Below are 20,585 nucleotides of genomic sequence, written 5' to 3'. Positions count from 1 at the left end.
TGAATGGATTAAAAAAGGTGTGAGGGGCGCCTGGGTGGCTCAGTCGGTTGAGCGTCCGACTTCGGCTCAGGTCTTGATCTCACAGCTCTTGAATTTGAGCCCTGCGTCAGGCTCTGTGCTGACAGCTCAGAGCCTGGAGCCTGCTTCTGATTCTGTGTCTCCCTCTCTCTCTGCCCCTAACCCACTTGCATTCTGTCTCTGTCTCTCTCAAAAAATAAACATTAAAAAAAATTTTTTTAAAAGGTGTGATTATATATAATTGAGCCATAAGAAAGAAGGAAATTCTGGGGCACTTGGGTGGCTCGGTTGGTTGAGCATCCAACTTCGGCTCAGGTTATGATCTCGTGTTTGTGATTTCGAGCCCCACATCTTGCTCACTGCTGTCAGTATGTCAGTACAGAGCCCATTTTGGATCCTCCGTCCCCCTCTCTCTGCTCCTCCACTGCGTGTGCTCTCCCAAAAATAAATATTAAAAAAAAAAAGGAAATTCTGCCATTTGTGATAATATGGATAGACCTCAAGAACACTATATTAAGTGAAATTAGCCATATAGAGAAAGAAAAATAAAAAGCCAAACTCAGACCCCCAACACTTCTTTAGCCTCCTGGAGGTACACTTTATTGCCAAGCCTCTTTACCTTACCTACCTGTCTCCCAGGGTAGACACCAACACATTCTCCAGCATGCTTTGTTTCCACCTCCTAAAGAAAGCAGAACAATGCCCTTTCTAAATTTTCCAAATAACTGATACTACGTATCTCATGCTTAGTATCTTTCTATTTGTTGACATTCATAGTTTCTTTAAATAATTTGAAAAAATGTAATTGAAACGAGTAGGCTAAGTTTGGAACTCTGTATAATGTTTAACTTTTTAAAAGAATTCTTATTTATTTGTATATTTGTATATTTATATGTATGCCGATACATAAGAGACAAAAAATCATTACAAATCAGGTAATACATAGGAAAGTGGGGTAGTATGTAAGTCCGAAGTATATTAATAAGATATTGTTGGCCCCCCATGAATATAAATATTACTTTCTGTAGAAATTTGCCTATTTGATGCATTTAAAACACAAGGTTGATTACAAGAACCATCTAAAATATGACACAAATTAGTGTAAAACATGATACAGTATTTTAAAAAACATTTGTTAAATATCATGTGCTGAGTACTGTGTTAGGAACTATGTATATTTTATTTATTTATTTATTTATTTATTTAATTTTTTTATTATATGAAATTTTTTGTCAAATTAGTTTCCATACAACACCCAGTGCTCATCCCAAAAGATGCCCACTTCAATGCCCATCACCTACCCTCCCCTCCCTCCCACCCCCCATCAACCCTCAGTTTGTTCTCAGTTTTTAAGAGTCTCTTATGCTTTGGCTCTCTCTCCCACTCTAACCTCTTTTTTTTCTTTCTTTTCCTTCCCCTCCCCCATGGGTTTCTGTTAAGTTTCTCAGCATCCACAAAAGAGTGAAAACATACGATATCTGTCTTTCTCTGTATGGCTTATTTCACTTAGCATCACACTCTCCAGTTCCATCCACGTTGCTACAAAAGGCCATATTTCATTCTTTCTCATTGCCACGTAGTATTCCATTGTGTATATAAACCACAATTTCTTTATCCATTCATCAGTTGATGGACATTTAGGCTCTTTCCATAATTTGGCTATTGTTGAGAGTGCCGCTATAAACATTGGGGTACAGGTGCCCCTATGCATCAGTACTCCTGTATCCCTTGGATAAATTCCTAGCAGTGCTATTTCTGGGTCATAGGGTAGATCTATTTTTAATTTTCTGAGGAACCTCCACACTGCTTTCCAGAGTGGTTGCACTAATTTGCATTCCCACCAACAGTGCAAGAGGGTTCCCGTTTCTCCACATCCTCGCCAGCATCTATAGTCTCCTGATTTCTTCATTTTGGCCACTCTGACTGGTGTGAGGTGATATCTGAGTGTGGTTTTGATTTGTATTTCCCTGATGAGGAGCGACGTTGAGCATCTTTTCATGTGCCTGTTGGCCATCCGGATGTCTTCTTTAGAGAAGTGTCTATTCATGTTTTCTGCCCATTTCTTCACTGGATTATTTGTTTTTCGTGTGTGGAGTCTGGTGAGCTATTTATAGATTTTGGATACTAGCCCTTTGTCTGATATGTCATTTGCAAATATCTTTTCCCATTCTGTTGGTTGCCTTTTAGTTTTGTTGATTGTTTCCTTTGCTGTGCAGAAGATTTTTATCTTCATAAGGTCCCAGTAGTTCATTTTTGCTTTTAATTCCCTTGCCTTTGGGGATGTGTCACGTAAGAAATTGCTACGGCTGAGGTCAGAGAGGTCTTTTCCTGCTTTCTCCTCTAAGGTTTTGATGGTTTCCTGTCTCACATTCAGGTCCTTTATCCATTTTGAGGTAATTTTTGTGAATGGTGTAAGAAAGTGGTCTAGTTTCATTCTTGTGCATGTTGCTGTCCAGTTCTCCCAGCACCATTTGTTAAAGAGACTGTCTTTTTTCCATTGGATATTTTTTTCTGCTTTGTCAACGATTAGTTGGCCATACTTTTGTGGGTCTAGTTCTGGGATTTCTATTCTCTTCCATTGGCCTATGTGTCTTTTTTGTGCCAGTACCATGCTGTCTTGATGATTACAGCTTTGTAGTAGAGGCTAAAGTCTGGGATTGTGATGTCTCCTGCTTTGGTCTTCTTCAAAATTACTTTGGCTATTCGGGGCCTTTTGTGGTTCCATATGAATTTTAGGATTGCTTGTCTAGTTTTGAAAAGAATACTGGTGCAATTTTGATTGGGATTGCATTGAATGTGTAGATAGCTTTGGGTAGGATTGATATTTTGACAATATTTATTCTCCCAACCCATGAACACGGAATGTTTTTCCATATCTTTATATCTTCTTCAATTTCCTTCATAAGCTTTCTATAGTTTTCAGCATACAGATCTTTTACATCTTTGGTTAGATTTATTCCTAGGTATTTTGAGCTTCTTGGTGCACTTGTGAATGGGATCAGTTTCTTTATTTGTCTTTCTGTTGCTTCATTATTAGTGTATAAGAATGCAACTGATTTCTGTACATTGATTTTGTATCCTGAAACTTTGCTGAATTCATGTATCAGTTCTAGCAGACTTTTGGTGGAGTCTATCGGATTTTCCATGTATAATATCATGTCATCTGCAAAAAGCGAAAGCTTGACTTCATCTTTGCCAATTTTGATGCCTTTGATTTCCTTTTGTTGTCTGATTGCTGATGCTAGCACTTTCAACACTATGTTAAACAATAGCAGTGAGAGTGGACATCCCTGTCGTGTTCCTGATCTCAGGGGAAAAGCTTTCAGTTTTTCCCAATTGAGGTTGATATTAGCTGTGGGCTTTTCATAAATGACTTTTATGATGTTTAAGTATGTTACTTCTACCCCGACTTTCTCAAGGGTTTTTATTAAGAAAGGATGCTGAATTTTGTCAAATGCTTTTTCTGCATCGATTGACAGGATCATATGATTCTTTTCTTTTATTAATGTGATGTATCACGTTGATTGATTTGCGAATGTTGAACCAGCCCTGCATCCCAGGAATGAATCCCACTTGATCATGGTGAATAATTCTTTTTATAAGCTGTTGAATTCGATTTGCTAGTATCTTATTGAGAATTTTTGCATCCATATTCATCAAGGATATTGGCCTGTAGTTCTCCTTTTTTACTGGGTCTCTGTCTGGTTTAGGAATCAAAGTAATGCTAGCTTCATAGAATGAATCTGGAAGTTTTCCTTTCCTTTCTATTTTTTGGAATATCTTGAGAAGGATAGGTATTATCTTTAAATGTCTGGTAGAATTCCCCAGGGAAGCCATCTGGTCCTGGACTCTTATTTGTTGGGAGATTTTTGATAACCGATTCAATTTCTTCGCTGGTTATAGGTGTGTTCAAGATTTCTGTTTCTTCCTGTTTGAGTTTAGGAAGTGTGTGGGTGTTTAGGAATTTGTCCATTTCTTCCAGGTTGTCCAGTTTGTTGGCAAATAATTTTTCATAGTATTCCCTGATAATTGCTTGTATTTCTGAAGGATTGGTTGTAATAATTCCATTTTCATTCATGATTTTATCTACTTGGGTCCTCTCCCTTTTCTTTTTGAGAAGCCTGGCTAGAGGTTTATCCATTTTGTTTATTTTTTCAAAGAACCAACTCTTGGTTTCATTGATCTGCCCTACAGTTTTTGTAGATTCTATATTGTTTATTTCTGCTGTGATCTTTATTGTTTCTCTTCTTCTGCTGGGTTTGGGGTGTCTTTGCTGCTCTGCTTCTATTTCCCTTAGATGTGTTGTTAGATTTTGTATTTGGGATTTTTCTTGTTTCTTGAGATAGGCCTGAATTGCAATGTATTTTCCTCTCAGGACTGCCTTCACTGCATCCCAGAGCGTTTGGATTGTTGTATTTTCATTTTCGTTTGTTTCCATATATTTTTAATTTCTTTTCTAATTGCCTGGTTGACCCATTCATTCTTTAGTAGGGTGTTCTTTAACCTCATGCTTTTGGAGGTTTTTCAGACTTTTTCCTGTGGTTGATTTCAAGCTTCATAGTATTGTGGTCTGAAAGTATGCATGGTATGATCTCAATTCTTGTATACTCATGAAGGGCTGTTTTGTGACCCAGTATGTGATCTATCTTGGAGACTGTTCCATGTGCACTGGAGAAAAAAGTATATTCTGTTGCTTTGGGATGCAGAGTTCTAAATATATCTGTCAAGTCCATCTGATCCAATTTATCATTCGGGGCCTTTGTTTCTTTATTGACCATGTGTCTGGATGATCTATCCATTGCTGTGAGTGGGGTGTTAAAGTTCCCTGCAATTACTACACTCTTATCAATAAGGTTGCTTATGTTTGTGAGTAATTGTTTTATATATTTGGGGACTCCCGTATTCGGCGCATAGACATTTATAATGGTTAGTTCTTCTTGATGGATAGACCCTGTAATTATTATATAATGCCCTTCTTCATCTCTTGTTACAACCTTTAATTTAAAGTCTAGTTTGTCTGATATAAGTATTGCTACTCCAGCTTTCTTTTGACTTCCAGTGGCATGATAACTAGTTCTCCATCCCCTCAGTCTCAATCTAAAGGTATCCTGAGGTATAAAATGAGTCTCTTGTAGACAGCAAATAGATGGGTCTTGTTTTTTTATCCATTCTGATACCCTATGTCTTTTGATTGGCGCATTTAGTCCATTTACATTCAGTGTTATTATAGAAAGATATGGGTTTAGAGTCCTTGTGATGTCTGTAGGTTTCATGCTTACAGTTATGTCTCTGGTACTTTGTCTCACAGGATCCCCCTTAGGATCTCTTGTAGGGCTGGTTTATTGGTGACAAATTCCTTCAGTTTTTGTTTGTTTGGGAAGACCTTTATCTCTCCTATTCTAATTAACAGACTTGCTGGATAAAGGATTCTCGGCTGCATATTTTTTCTGTTCATCACATTGAAGATTGCCTGCCATTCCTTTCTGGCCTGCCAAGTTTCAGTAGAGAGATCCGTCACGAGGCTTATAGGTCTCCCTTTATATGTTAGAGCATGTTTATCCCTAGCTGCTTTCAGAATTTTCTCTTGATCCTTGTATTTTGACAGTTTCACTATGATATGTCATGCAGAAGATCAATTCAAGTTACGTCTGAAGGGAGTTCTCTCTGCCTTTTGGATTTTAATGCCTTTTTCCTTCCCCAGATCAGGGCAGTTCTCAGCTATTATTTCTTCAAGTACACCTTCAACACCTTTCCCTCTCTCTTGCTCCTCTTGAATACCAATTATGTGTAGATTATTTCTCTTTAGTGCATCACTTAGTTTTCTAATTTTCCCCTAATACTCCTGGATTTTTTTATCTTTTTCTCAGCTTCTTCTTTTTCCATAATTTTATCTTCTAGTTCACCTATTCTCTCCTCTGCTTCTTCAATCTGAGCTGTGGTCGTCTCCATTTTCTTTTGCAGCTCATTAATAGCATCTTTTAGCTCCTCCTGCCTGTACCTTAGTCCCTTGATCTCTGTAGCAAGAGATTCTCTGCTGCCCTTTTATACTCTTTTGAAGCCCAGCGATTAATTTTATAACTATAATTCTAAATTCACTTTCTGTTATATTGTTTAAATCGTTTTTGATCAGTTCGTTAGCCGTCGTTATTTCCTGGAGGTTTTTTTGAGGGGAATTCTTCCGTTTTGTCGTTTTGGATAATCCCTGGAGTGGTGCGGAACTGAGAGGCACTTCCCCTGTGTACTTCCCCTGTGCTGTCTTGAATAACTTGCGTTGGTGGGCAGTGCTGCAGTCAGACTTGTAACTATGTATATTTAAAGAATAGTCATACATGGTGTCTGCTCTTAAGACCTCACAGTCCAGCCAGGACATCAGTAGGACAGATTTAACCATTTTGGGGTAACAAAGTTGGAGTTCTAAAGAGACTCCTCCTTACAAATCTCTGGGATTCTTTATGTTGAGATCCCTCTTTTTTAAAAGCAAACTGAACGCACCACAGTATATGTATCCATTCACCTACTGAAGGGCATCTTGGCTGCTTCCAAGTTTTGGCAATTATGAATAAAGCTGCTATAAACATCTGTGTACAGATTTTTATGTGTACATAAGTTTTCAACTTTTTTTGATAACTACCAAGGAATGTGAATGCTAGACTGTATGGTAAAGTTTGTTTAGTTTTGTAAGAAATAGCCTGCCTGCCAAAGTGTCTGTGTAGTTTTGCATTCCCATCAGCAATGAATGAGAGTTCCTGTTGTATCACATTCTCTCCAGTATTTTCTGCTGTCAGTGCTTTGGATTTTTGGAGGAAAAGATGGGGGAAAGAGGGAAATTTTAATGTCAGAATCAAGAGGATTTACTGATAGATTAGATGTGAGGTGTGCGGAGTCAAGGATAACTGCAAGATATATATTTTTTCCCCTGAGGAGATAGGATAGAATAATTGTATGTACTGAAATGGAAAACTGTTGGAAACAGGTGGTCTTGGGAGAAGGCCAAGAGTTTGCCTTTGGATGTGTTAAATTTGAGATCCTGGGTATATATCTAATGAATATGTTGAGATACAGGGTAGGCCATGTTGACGTGGTGTTCAGGGAAGAGATTTGGGAAAGAGCTATAAATTTGGGAGTCATTGTTCTTATGGACAGTATTTGACGCCATAAAACTAGATGATATCACCAATAGAGTTTGTGTAGATAAAAACAAGATGCTTAAGAAGCCTAGGACATCCCATTGGACAGTAGTTGGGAAGATTTGCAAGAAATAGCAAAGGAGATTTTGAGGAAGTGGCTATGGATATAGGGGTAAAGCTAGGAATGTGCCGATTCTAGAACTAAGTGAAGAAAATGTTTCTCAGAGAAGGGAGTAATCAACAATGTCAAACTCTTATGATAATTCAGGTAAGATGAGAACTGAGAATGGCTGGTTGGACTTAGCAACATGCGGGTCATGGCTGAAAAGATGGTGGGGATAAAAGTATGATTTGGAATGAGTTCAAGAGGGATTGGGAGGAGATGAATTGGAAACAGCAAGTATACACAACTCCTTTGAGGTATTTTCTGAAAAGGGTAGAAGAGCAATGAAATGGTAGCTCGAGGAGAAAGTGATATGAGAGATGGACATGGGGAGAGTGTTTATTTTAGATAAAGAAATAATGGTGTTTGTCTACATATGGATATGAAAAAGTAGAGAGGAAAGACTTGATAGTGCAGGGGAAGGAGGAAACAATTCCTAGAGAAATGTCCTTGAGTAGGTAAGAGGGGATGGGATTGAGTATACAAGTGAAAGATCAGCTTTGATCCAAGTAGGCACAGTTCATTTATAAAGGCACCAGAAGGAAAGGCAGGGCTAGAAGCAATGGTTGAGTAGACATGTTAGAATTTTGTAGAAGTTCTCTTCTGACCACTTCTATTTTCTCAATAAGAGCCAAGGTTATCTAATCTTATTAACTGATGAGAGCAAGGAAGGGAGTGGTGTTAGAGATTTGAGAAGTAGGAGACGGTATATATTAGTCTAGAAGGGTTGGGGAGTGACTATTCTGGGGAAATGCAGTAGGGTTCCTGGGTTAAACTATGAACTCACTTGAGGTTATTAATTATGAATTTAAAAAGAGACCAGTCAGCATTTGGAACATTCAGTGCAGTTTATCTTCATACACATGTAGTTATTTAGGTGCAGATGAGTAGCAGATGGAAAGTTAGATCTAAGCAGGATTGGGGTTTGCCAAATAGGTACAACAAAATGACAGAAGACCAGGAGAGCTGACAGTATATATACCAGAGTGATTATAATGTTGAACGTTGGAATAGAATTTGGATATAGGGGTGCCTGGGTGGCTCAGTCAGTTAAGCATCTGACTCTTGGTTTTAGCTCAGTTCATGATCTCACTGTTCCATGAGTTTGAGCCCTGTATCAGGTTCCTCACTGACAGTGGGAGCCTGCTTGGAATTATCTCTCACCCTCTCTCTCTGACCAGCCCCCTCTCAAAATAAATGTATAAACTTAAAAAACAAGTTGTATATATTGGGAAGTGAGGATATGAAGGGAATAAGGGACAGAAGAAAGTGGAAGACCAATGAATGGATTCTGGGTCCTGCCGGGGTTGTCATTAATAAGCTGCTAGTAAATGACTAGTCTGGCTAGCTAGCTACTCTATGGATACTGGCACAAAAATAAACACCACAGCTTGTAGAATTGTAAGTTGGCCTGACCGGTGAGATAATATAATATGTATGAGGTGAAAGGGTAGTACAGAGAAAAGAATTACCAAAGTCAGGCTCTAAGGGTAAGGTTTTCAAATATAAGACTGGTTGATCTCAACAACCTCAACAATATCAGGTTCCGCTTGCAGACCCATAGTAATCAGGATAAATGTCCTTCATCTCATTAGAGCTAATCTGTTGGAGAGCTAAAGCCACAAATACCTATCTAGTGTTACTGAACACAAGGCATTTTGCTAGGCTCTGTGATGAATATGAAGCTATAAGGAATTCCAAGTCCCTACCGAAGGAATTTTCAATCTAAGTTATTGTGGAATGGATCTTTTTCCCTTCCCTCCTTCCTTCCCCGTTTTTTGTCCCTGAAGCCATCTGGTGGAAGTGTTCAGGAGAAAAAAAGTCTAGAAATATCAAAGCAAACTTCTGAGAAATTCATTGATTCTAAGCACTACTTACTAAGTGCTTTACTACATACCAGCAATTTTGCCAGGCTTTGATATCCAGAGAGGGGACATACGTGTGAAGCTGACATTATTAAATGAGATGGTAAGAGAGGAGTAGCAGGTAAATCTGACTGGTAACATCAAGGAAGGTCTCAAAGTGGAGGTGACTTGAGTTGAATCATTAAAGCTAACTAGAGTTTGTGGTTATGCATAAATAAGAGAAGTAGTCCATTCTGCTATTTTCTGTTGTTTTGACGAGAAAAACCCCCTCTTTCTGTTAAAATCATCCTCACACTCTGCCCCTTTTCATTCCTTCCTCTCATCTTCCTAAAGACCTGTTGATGGCTTGAGTTCTTCCATATGCAAGTTTCTACCTCTAAAAAAACCATAGTTTTAAATAACATTTATTTGTTATTAAAGTAATATTATTTATATGGTTTATGTTAGCTCTCATTCTGTTTTTCTTTTTTATTAGCAGCATGTGAACTTCATACCTGTTCATCACATGGTTTTGCTTTGCTTTGTTTTGTTTTGTTTTGTTTTGGTGTTATCCTATGTGAGAGCAAACTAGCAAAATAGTATCTTAAAGCTGCTACAGCTCTTGGACGTTGTTTTACATATGAACAAATAGTTTTGGAAGAGTGAAGTCATTTATCACCTTACTTCCTGACTTTTACAGGTAAATTAAAGTTTATGTCACACACTTTAGTTTTGAATTGTCCTGAAATTAGTCACTATCAGAACAGTCTTTTTTTTTTTTTTTTAATTGATGTAATATTCCCCTGTATACTTTTAGGGCATGAAAAATCTTAAGATATTTCACAATGGGAGATTAGCTATGACCAATATCATGTCTCCCAAATCTACTTTTGATTCCATGGACACTAGTTCACTCCTTTCTTGGTGGAGGAAGCATTTCTGTCCATCCCAACCCATTTTGCTGCTGTTCTCGCACTTCCATTTTATTCTCCTCCTGTGGATATGGGTGGAGTTGATGTTGAAGTTTACCTTTTTTTTTTTCTTTTTCCAAATGTGAACCAGGTGTGGATAAGGTCTCAACTCACATGTTCTTTGAAGGAGAAAATACATTTTCCCTGCCAGAAGATGTTATTAAGAGATTAAATAAATCCAAAAAGTGTATTTCATTTAATAAAAAATGTATTTAGCTTATAAAAGAAATGTATGCATTTGTATTATGCACTATAGAAAATAGATGGCACAAGTAGCTCTGGCAGGATATTTGATCATTCTTCTTTGACTACATAAAACTCCGTAAATGAGTGACAAGCAGCTGGTGTCTCATTATCTCCAACACAGAGTCTTGAATGCAGTCTGCAAGCCTTTGAATAGTCTGTTTTTGTATCTAAGTGAAAAACTTTTGAGCTCAGCCTTTTTCCTCTTCTTTTTTGCATAGACATATTACTGGGCTGTATTAACATTGAAAATCCAATTGATTCTTATCTGTATACTTATAAAAATTCTCACTTTTGGAATAAGGACATGTATTTCACACTGTGGATTTAAAGTCACAGTAAATAATATATGAGTAAGAATTTGAAAAATGGAGACAATAGTGAATATGTGTATAAGAGACATAGGCAAATTAATTATTGCAGAAGTTTTTCCGGTGGGTATTTTATGGGTTTTTGGGTATCAGGGATTAGGCCCATTAAGTGTGGGGTCCATGCCTTACTCAATACCTGACTTCTTATTCTTCCACACATACCTTTGTATAGACAGCATCTAGAACCATGCCCATTTTGAAGGAATTTCATTAAATTTGTTGAATGAAAATAATTTTAGTTAAATTCACATTACTTTTGAACTTTTATTGTATTAGATTCTTATGGTTAATCTTCTCATGCATCATGAAACATGCTTATACTTAAATTTATGATGACTACACAGCTTAAAATTTAAGTTAATTCTGTTTTTGATATAATGTAGTCTTTTAATAAGAGTGTCAATTATACGCATTTCTAAATATAGCTTAGATTTCATAATTCTGTAAGACTTTACATATAAATAAATATGCAAATAATTCCTGACATGCTCCAGTACTAATGGAGCAGCTGAATACTAAAGATTTACAATGATATTCACATAAATAGCATCAGTTCTATCCCATGCTGTATTAGTCATTTGGGGCTGCCATAATAAAATACTATAGACTGGGTGGCTTAAACAACAGGAACATATTTCTCACAGTTTTGGAGGCTGAGAAGTCCAAGATCAAGGAGCTGGACAATTCACTTCTTCCTGTTGAGGGCTCTTCCTGGCTTTTAGGCAGCTGCCTCCTTTTTGTGTCTTCACATGACCTTTTCTTGATGAATACTCTCTTTCTTTTGAGAGAGAGAGGGGAAAGAGAGAATGAATGAGTGTGAGCTCTTTGGTGTTTCTTCCTATAAGAGTACTAATCTCATCATGAGTTCCCATCCTTATAGCCTTTTCCAATCCTAATTACTTTCCAGAGATACCATCTCCAAATACCATCACAACTGGGGGCTGGGGCTTCCACATATAAACTTGGAGGGGGGAGCACAAACATTTAGTCTGTAACACATGCAGAACACATTTCTGGCTCGTTACTGCTTATATTTAGCCACTATCCCCACTCCTTCAAGTCAGCTTCTTTTTTGATGTTTATTATTGTTATTGTTATTTTATTTTATTTTATTTTATTTTATTTTATTTTATTTTATTTTATTTTATTTTACTTTACTTTACTTTACTTTACTTTACTTTACTTTACTTTACTTTACTTTACTTTACTTTACTTTACTTTACTTTACTTTACTTTACTTTACTTTACTTTACTTTACTTTACTTTACTTTACTTTACTTTACTTTACTTTACTTTACTTTACTTTACTTTACTTTACTTTACTTTACTTTACTTTACTTTACTTTACTTTACTTTACTTTACTTTACTTTACTTTACTTTACTTTACTTTACTTTACTTTACTTTACTTTACTTTACTTTACTTTACTTTACTTTACTTTACTTTACTTTACTTTACTTTACTTTACTTTACTTTACTTTACTTTACTTTACTTTACTTTACTTTACTTTACTTTACTTTACTTTACTTTACTTTACTTTACTTTACTTTACTTTACTTTACTTTACTTTACTTTACTTTACTTTACTTTACTTTACTTTACTTTACTTTACTTTACTTTACTTTACTTTACTTTACTTTACTTTACTTTACTTTACTTTACTTTACTTTACTTTACTTTACTTTACTTTACTTTACTTTACTTTACTTTACTTTACTTTACTTTACTTTACTTTACTTTACTTTACTTTACTTTACTTTACTTTACTTTACTTTACTTTACTTTACTTTACTTTACTTTACTTTACTTTACTTTACTTTACTTTACTTTACTTTACTTTACTTTACTTTACTTTACTTTACTTTACTTTACTTTACTTTACTTTACTTTACAGAGCGCACAAGTATGGGAGAGGGGCAGAGGGAGTGAGAGAGAGAGAATATCTTAAGCAGGCTCCATGCTCAGCATGGTGGGGAGATGCTTGATGGGGGACTCGATCCCACAACCTTGGGATCATGACCTGAGTGGAAATCAAGAGTTGGATGCTCAACTGACTGAGCCACCCAGGCACCCCTATTATTTTTCTAAATTTTATTTCCAGTATAGTTAACATACAGTGATATATTAGTTATAATATAGTTGTTCAAAAATTCCATACATCACTCAGTGCTCATCACAAGTGCACTCCTTCATCCCCACCACTTATTTTGCCCATCCTCCAACGACCTCCCCTCTGGTAACCACCAGTTTGTTATCTACAGTTAAGAGTCTGTTTTCTGACTTGTCTTTCTCTCTTTTTTTATTTTGCTCATTTGTTTCTTAAATTCCACATGAGTGAAATAATATAGTATTTGTCTTTCTCTGAGTGACTTATTTTACCTAGCTCTATTTCTCTAGCTTCATCCATGTCATTGCAAATGGCAAGATTTCATTCTTTTTTATGGATGAGTAATAATCCATTTTGTGTGTGTGTGTGTGTATGTATATATATACATATATATATATGTATGTATATATATATATGTGTGTATATATATATATATGTACATATATATATCACCTCTTCTTTATCCATTCATCTATTGATGGACATTTGAGCTGTTTCTGTAATTTGGTTATTATAAATAATGTTTTTATAAACTTAGGGGTGCATGTATCCATTTGAATTAGTAGTTTTGTATTCTTGGGGTAAATACCCAGTAGTGTGATTACTGGAATGTAGGGTAGTTCAAATTTTAGCTTCTTGAGGAAACTCCATACTGTTTTCCAGAGTGGCTACACCAGTTTGCATTCTGACCAACAGTGCATGAGTGTTCCTTTCTCTCTACATCCTTGCCAACACTTGTTTCTTATGCTTTTTACTGTAGCCGTTCAGAAGGTGTGAGGTGCTATCTCATTGTGGTTTTGATTTGCATTTCCCCATTATAAGTGATGAGCATCTTTTCATGTGTCTGTTGACAATCTGGATTTCTTTTGTGGAGAATTGTCTGTTCATGTATTTTGCCCATTTTTTAAATTGGATTATTTGTTTTTTTCTGTTGAGCTGTATAAGTCCTTTATATATTTTGGATACTAACCCTTTATTAGATAAGTTATTTACAAATATTTTCTCTCATTAAGTAGGTTGCCTTTTTTAGTTATTTTTGTTATTATTTATTTGTTTATTTGTTATTTAGTTATTTAGTTATTATTGTATCCTTTTCTGTGCAGAAGCCTTTTATTTTGATGTAGTCCCAATAGTTTATTTTTGCTTTTATTTCCCTTTCCTCAGGAGACATACATAGAAAAATGTTGGTATGGCTGATGTGAGAGGCATTTCTGCTTGTGTTCTCTTCTAGGATATTGATGGTTTCAGGTTTCATGTTGAGGTCTTTAATTAATTTTGAGTTTATTTTTGTGTATGGTGTAAGAAAGTGGTTCAGTTCATTGTTTTGCATGTAGCTGTCCAGTTTTCCCAATACCATTTGTTGAAGAGACTGTCTTTTTCCCATTAGATATTCTTTCCTACTTTGTTGAAGATTAATTGAGCATATAATTGTGGGTTTATTTCTGCGTTTTCTATTCTGTTCCATTGATCTGTCTATTTTTATGCCATTACCATACTGTTTTGATTACTACAGCTTTGTAATGTAACTTGAAGTCCAGATTTTATATGCCTCCAGCTTTGCTTTTCTTTTTTAAGAATGTTTTGGCTATTCTGGGTATTTTGTGGGTCCATATAAAATTTATGGTTGTTTGTTTTAGTTCTGTGAAAAATATTGTTGGTATTTTGATAGGGGTTGCATTAAATGTGTAGATTGCTTTGGGTAGTATTGGTATTTTAACAATATTTTTTCTTCCAATCCATGAGCATGGAATGTTTTTACATTTCTTTGTGTCATCTTGTTTCAAGTCAGCTTCTTTTGATTGGAAATCCTGCTGATCCAAAAGATGAGCTAAGAAAAACAAATAATTGGTGAGTGAGAAGAGCAAAATAAGCACAGTGGTGGAATGAATGAAGTAAGACCAGTTAGGAGTAGAACCAATGAAGCGGTCAGAATGTTATTATTTTCACCACCAAAAAAAAAATTGAAAGTAAAAGACGAAAGCATATAAGGCTTAGCTTAGTCAGACAAAGCATGACAATTGGTGTACTGAAGTGATATTGAGATGCCTGCCAGGGGACTTCCGGAGCAGCCTGTCTACCTGTCCACCGAGGTAGATGCCAGTCCTGGGGTTGGTGGTTGTGGGTACCCATGGCACTTCTCTGGGAATATGTCAGAGATGTGTGGGGTGTGGGTGCTAGGAGGGGTCTGCTCATAAAGGATCCCCAGTGTGTGTCTCTGTGTGGTCGTTCACTGGTTATGGTACTCACGATACCCCGTAGCTGCCTTGTTTAAATAGTTCAGGCAGATGAAGCCTAGAAAGCTTCTTCTTAAATCCCTCAGGTCACTCTGTCTGGAGAATGAAAACAGCTCATTAGCTCAAATATTTAACCCTGGCTCTGAAGTGATGACATGGACATTGAAATCCTGAAGTGTGGCTTCAGGGATGTAAAGCCTCATTCAGTGGGGGGAAATAGTAATATGACAATAGAGTTAGTGCAGCAATGTTCCCACTAGATAAAACCTCTTTGTCACTCCTGATAGACCCTCTAGATGTCATAAGACACTAGAATACCATTTCTAGGGCAATTTGTCAAACAAGATTTAAGTTTTCTTTCCTAAAAGTATTTGCACAAGTTATGGTACCAGGGAAGGCCAACCATAGGACAAGGATCAAAGAATGAAGTTAGTGAGTCCTACCCTTGGGGTTCTTCCTGGAGCTAGTCTTTTTCCATTTGATTGCTCTGTTTCTGGAACTCAAAGCCTTCAGTGGTAGTTAGAAAAAGCTACTGATGATTTAGTTGCTATGCTATTATCCATACTAATAATACCTCTGTTAATGGGTGATTCTTTAGGTCAGGAATCATGTATTTTTCACCAGTGTATCTTAAGCATTTAACATTTTAATTAATGGAATAATTATGAGTGAACCAGATTTTTCTGAAAGTAGAGGCAAGATGAGTATTAAGAAGAAAAGCTTCTTCCTGACACTTGAGATGAATGAAGAAAACCCATCCTTTCAAAATTGGGATCAGTGACATGCTATGTTCACACCAAAGTTTCAATGAGAATGTTGCTTGCCCCTAGCTCATTTCCCTCCAGTTTCCTGGGATGGAATAATTATAATAACAATAACAAGATATCATACATTACATGCTTATTAGAATTTAAGAACTGTGATATGCACTTTAAATTCCACTAAAGATGAGGTGCCTGGGTGGCTTAGTCAGTTAAGCCTCTGACTTTTGATTTCGGCTCAGGTCATGATCCCATGGTTGTGGGATGGAGCCCCGTGTTGGACTCTGCATGGTGCATGGAGTCTGCTTAAGATTTTCTCTCTCTCCCTCTGCATGTCTCCCCACTCACACACACACTCTCTCTCTCTCAAAACAAAATTTAAAATAAAAAAATAAATTACATTAAAGATAATAGCAGTAGCTAATATTTATTGAGCAATTGTTATACACCAGGTATTAAGTGCTTTATATAATAACATCTCATAATTACTTAAACTATGTTAGTCCCACATTGAAGATGAGGAAACTAAGACACAGAGGGGAGGGTATAGACGTAGCCGCTAATAGGTGTGAAGTCAGGTATTAACCTTAGGCCTCATGGCTCTCTCTTAATTCTTTTGCAGTTCTGTTTCCTATGTGCTATGCTACTTCCAAGGCTGCCACTGGCCCTTTTGTGCAAATGAGAAAGAAGTTTGTCTTTCTCAGTAATAAGAAATATTACAAACATAAAACCAGTTTTTAGGACTTAACGCAAATTGAATTATCAAACATAAAATAATAGATGTTTTGAATTTTTAATAAAACTTTGGAAAAATAGCCCCTGGGATATAAAATTATTTTCAAAATATACATCTTGCTTTCATTGAAATTAAATTATTTATGACAGATAGAATGCTGACTTTCTCCAATATCTCCTTTCCTATAGAAAAGGTTCCTAGACTTTTGTGACATTATAGGCCATAATGAGTTTATAGCTTTTAAGTATAAGATATTTTCTCCACTGGTGACTAATATTGGAAAAGTTAAATTTGTCCTAAAGTATTTGTATATGTGTCTTGCAGAAAGTATATTATTTTATACACACATTTGATTTTTGAGATTTTATTCTTCTATGCATAATAACTTTTAATGAACAGTGTGATTATGCTGTTGTAAAACTTTAAAAATATTATGGTAAGAACATTTAACATGAGATGTACTTTCTTAACAGATTTTTACGTGTATAGCAGAGTAATGTTAACAATAGGCATAAAGGTTGTACAGCAGATCTCTAGAACTTAATCATGTTGCATAACTGAAGCTTTATACCTGTTGAATAAAAACTTCCTACTCCCCCCATCCCCAGCCCTTGGCAACCATTCTGTGTTCTGTTTATAGATGTGTGACTATTTTAGAATCCTCATATAAGTGGAATCATGCAGTATTTGTCCTTCTATGACTGGCTTATTTCACTTAGCATAATGTTCTCAAATGGCAATGATTTTCTTTTTCTTTCTTTTTTTTTGGCTGAATAATATTCCACTGTATGCATATACCACATTTTCTTTATCTGTTCATCCATCAGTAGGCATTTAAGTTGTTTTCACATTTTGGCTATTCTGAATAATGCTGCAGTGTGCATGGAAGTGCAAATGTTTCTTCTAGATCCTAATTTAAAAATTTTTTGATAAAAACTTAGAAGTGGAATTGCTGGGTCATATGGTAGTTCTATATTTAATTTTTTGAGGAATCTCTATACTGTTTTTCATATTGGCTGCACCATTTTGCTTTCCCACCAACAGTGTAAAAAGGTTCCAATTTCTCCATATTCTCACCATTTACTATCTTTGTTTTTTTTGTAATAGCCCTCCTGCCAAGTGTGAGGTGATAGCTCATTGTGGTTTTACTTTGCATTTCAGTGATGATCAAGGAAATGTAATACTTCAATGAGAAATATAACTGATTTTTCAAGACAACTTAAACTTAATGGTATCATAACAATGTCTTATTCCTTGCTATGGTCATCAGTTCATATAAATCATAAATTTTTACAAAGTTGTAGTAATTGACATTCATCATAATTTTCAAATTATATATGTTATCTGGGAAAGTACTTCTCAAACTGTAGTGTGTATTCAAATCATCTGGAGGTCATGTTAAAATGCAGATTACAATTCAGTAGGTCTGGTGGGACCCAAGTGTCTGTAGTCTAACAGTCTCCCAGGTAATGGTGATGTTGCTTGTCTATGGACTATACTTGGAGTATCAAATATCTAGAACAATGAAAGGCCATGATATTCCTCATTATCATAAGTCTTTCTTTCAAAGACAATATTAGTATATTCAATAAAGGAAAAAATTGGTTTTGAAATTTAGTTTTGGATCATATACAGACTGATAAATTTATAGGTGGATGAACTCTTCCTCCTCTTTCTGGTAATTCAGTGTTGGAGAAGTTGGTGTCAATCAAGAAACTGCAATTGATTTTATACCAATGGTATAATTTTAGTAAACAACATACTTCATGTTTCTTCACAGAATTTCTTATTCCCTTTGACTTTTTCAAGGATACTATTGATTGAATTTTGGCTTCTGTACATTTTGCATACAGCAGTAAGTGATATCTATGTAGCAGGAGGCTGCAGTACTTTAATCGTAGTTAATTTTTGTACTGCCAGATTTTCATAACAAAAAATGATCAATTGCCATATTAGTGGATGATTACATAGTAATCTCTACTATTTGTCTAAGGAACACTGGCTTTGTATATTATTAAAGGGAAATGAATATTTGCTTTACACAGTTATTTATATAATCCTAAATGTATTTGTAGACTTACATTCACAATTCAGAAATACTAGTACACGAGTAACAGATAATATGAACTATACAGGTTTACGTTTAACTTGTGCACTAATACCAATACAGGACTTTAAAAACTTTTTTTAAATGTTTACTTATTTTTGAGAGAGAGAGAGAGAGAGAGAGAGAGAGAGAGAGAGAGAGAGAGGGAATATGAATGGGGGAGAGGCAGAGAGAGACAGGGAGACACAGAATCTGAAACAGGCTCAAGGCTCTGAGCTGTCAGCACAGAACCCGATTTGGGGGTTGAACCCACAAACCATGAGATCATGACCTGAGCTGTAGTCAGACACTTAACTGATTGAGCCACCCAGGTGCCCCAAGGACTTTTTGCTCACATCTTTAGATATATATCTATCAGTACACTAGGCAGAAGTGTAATTCTTTTTGTAAAAACACAGGTTATTTTAGATGTTTGACCAACAAGGCCTTTTGATTATTGAACTCATTTGTCCATTGTTAGAGAAGAATGGTGACAACATACTGATTTCATTTGAACAAGATACAGACCTGCTATATGTTAGAAAACTGTCGTAATAAATAGAAAAAATGCCCATGTTTTGAATCAATAATGTTATAATCAAAATTTGACAGTAGTTCAACATGGCAAAGCTGTCTATGAGGTGAATTTTGCCTCTTGAATATGGAGTCCCTGTATAAGTGCCTAAATGAACAACCCTGTGTGGCAGCCCTGGATGCTTTCCTCAGCCTGCTTCATCCCTCATGTTGTTCCATACTGAGACTCCAGTACTGGTTCCAGCTCTCCCACCTTCTCCGCTTTCCAAATTAACCCCAAGAAGCCAGTTGTAGAGAACAGTTAGTTACCACAAGCAATAATAATAAAATCCATTTGGGTTTCTACATGGAGGCCTCTCAGAGAGGGAGTTGGTGTTTTTAGGTCCTCCATCCACAGAGTTTGTATGTCAGCTCTTGAGCAGAAAGAAACTCTTGAGCAGGTTTTTGCATGGTGGTCATTGCATTTAACAGTGTGTTTTAGGTAGCAGAAAGAGATCTGCATGTTAGGCTCCCTGGATTTATCCCATCACAAGAGCAGATCCTACCACCACCCAGTATTCTATACAAAGGAAGTCAGACACAGAGTTCTTCCTTGCCTAAGAGCCATATTCCATCTTCATTTCCACATTACCTTGACTAGAAATGCAAGTGCATGATAGAAGAGTTGTGTCTGAAAGGGACGTGTGGAATCACCAAGCACAACCTCCTCTCCAGTGCAGGAATCCCCTTGCTAGCTCCATTGATCACCTACCTTCTATCTCAGAGTTTCCAGTGATGGGTGGCTTAGTAGCCCATTTCATTTCAGCTCATTTCAGGAGCCCAGGTCTAATTATTAGAAATAGTCTCCGTATATTAGGTTCCCTTAATTATCAGTTAATTAGTTATTTCCTTATAACTTCATTTATTCAGATGATTTTTTTTTTCTGGAACAGCATAGACTTTGTTCTTCTTCAAGCCTATTTACAAAATTGATATTAAAGTCCACATATAGCTATAATGAATTGTATAGTAGCAGAATACAGGCTTATAGAATTTTAAAATTAGAAGAAATTATATAATAATTTATACTTGATTTTCTTCATTTATTCCTTTTTCACAGATATTTAAGTATACTTTAAATCCCTTGCATCCTTTAAATATTGCAAGAAAATCTCTTCTAGCATGTAAGATAAGAGCTGAAATGCTATCAGATATCACTGAAAATAAAGGCTCTATAGAATGTAACTGATTGTATAGAAATGCTCAAGGTCATTTAGTCTAATTAACAGTAAAGTCAGTCAATACCTACTGAATGTTAGTGGATGCCCATGGAAATAATTAAGCAAATTGTCTTTAGGGAATCCATGTTTCAGACTTCTTTTCCAATTTGCCATGCTCTGTCCAAGGCTG

Source organism: Panthera tigris, chromosome B3, assembly GCF_018350195.1.
Source record: "Panthera tigris isolate Pti1 chromosome B3, P.tigris_Pti1_mat1.1, whole genome shotgun sequence".
In the NCBI taxonomy this organism is placed as follows: Eukaryota; Metazoa; Chordata; class Mammalia; order Carnivora; family Felidae; genus Panthera; species Panthera tigris.
This window is presented reverse-complemented; position numbering follows the sequence as displayed.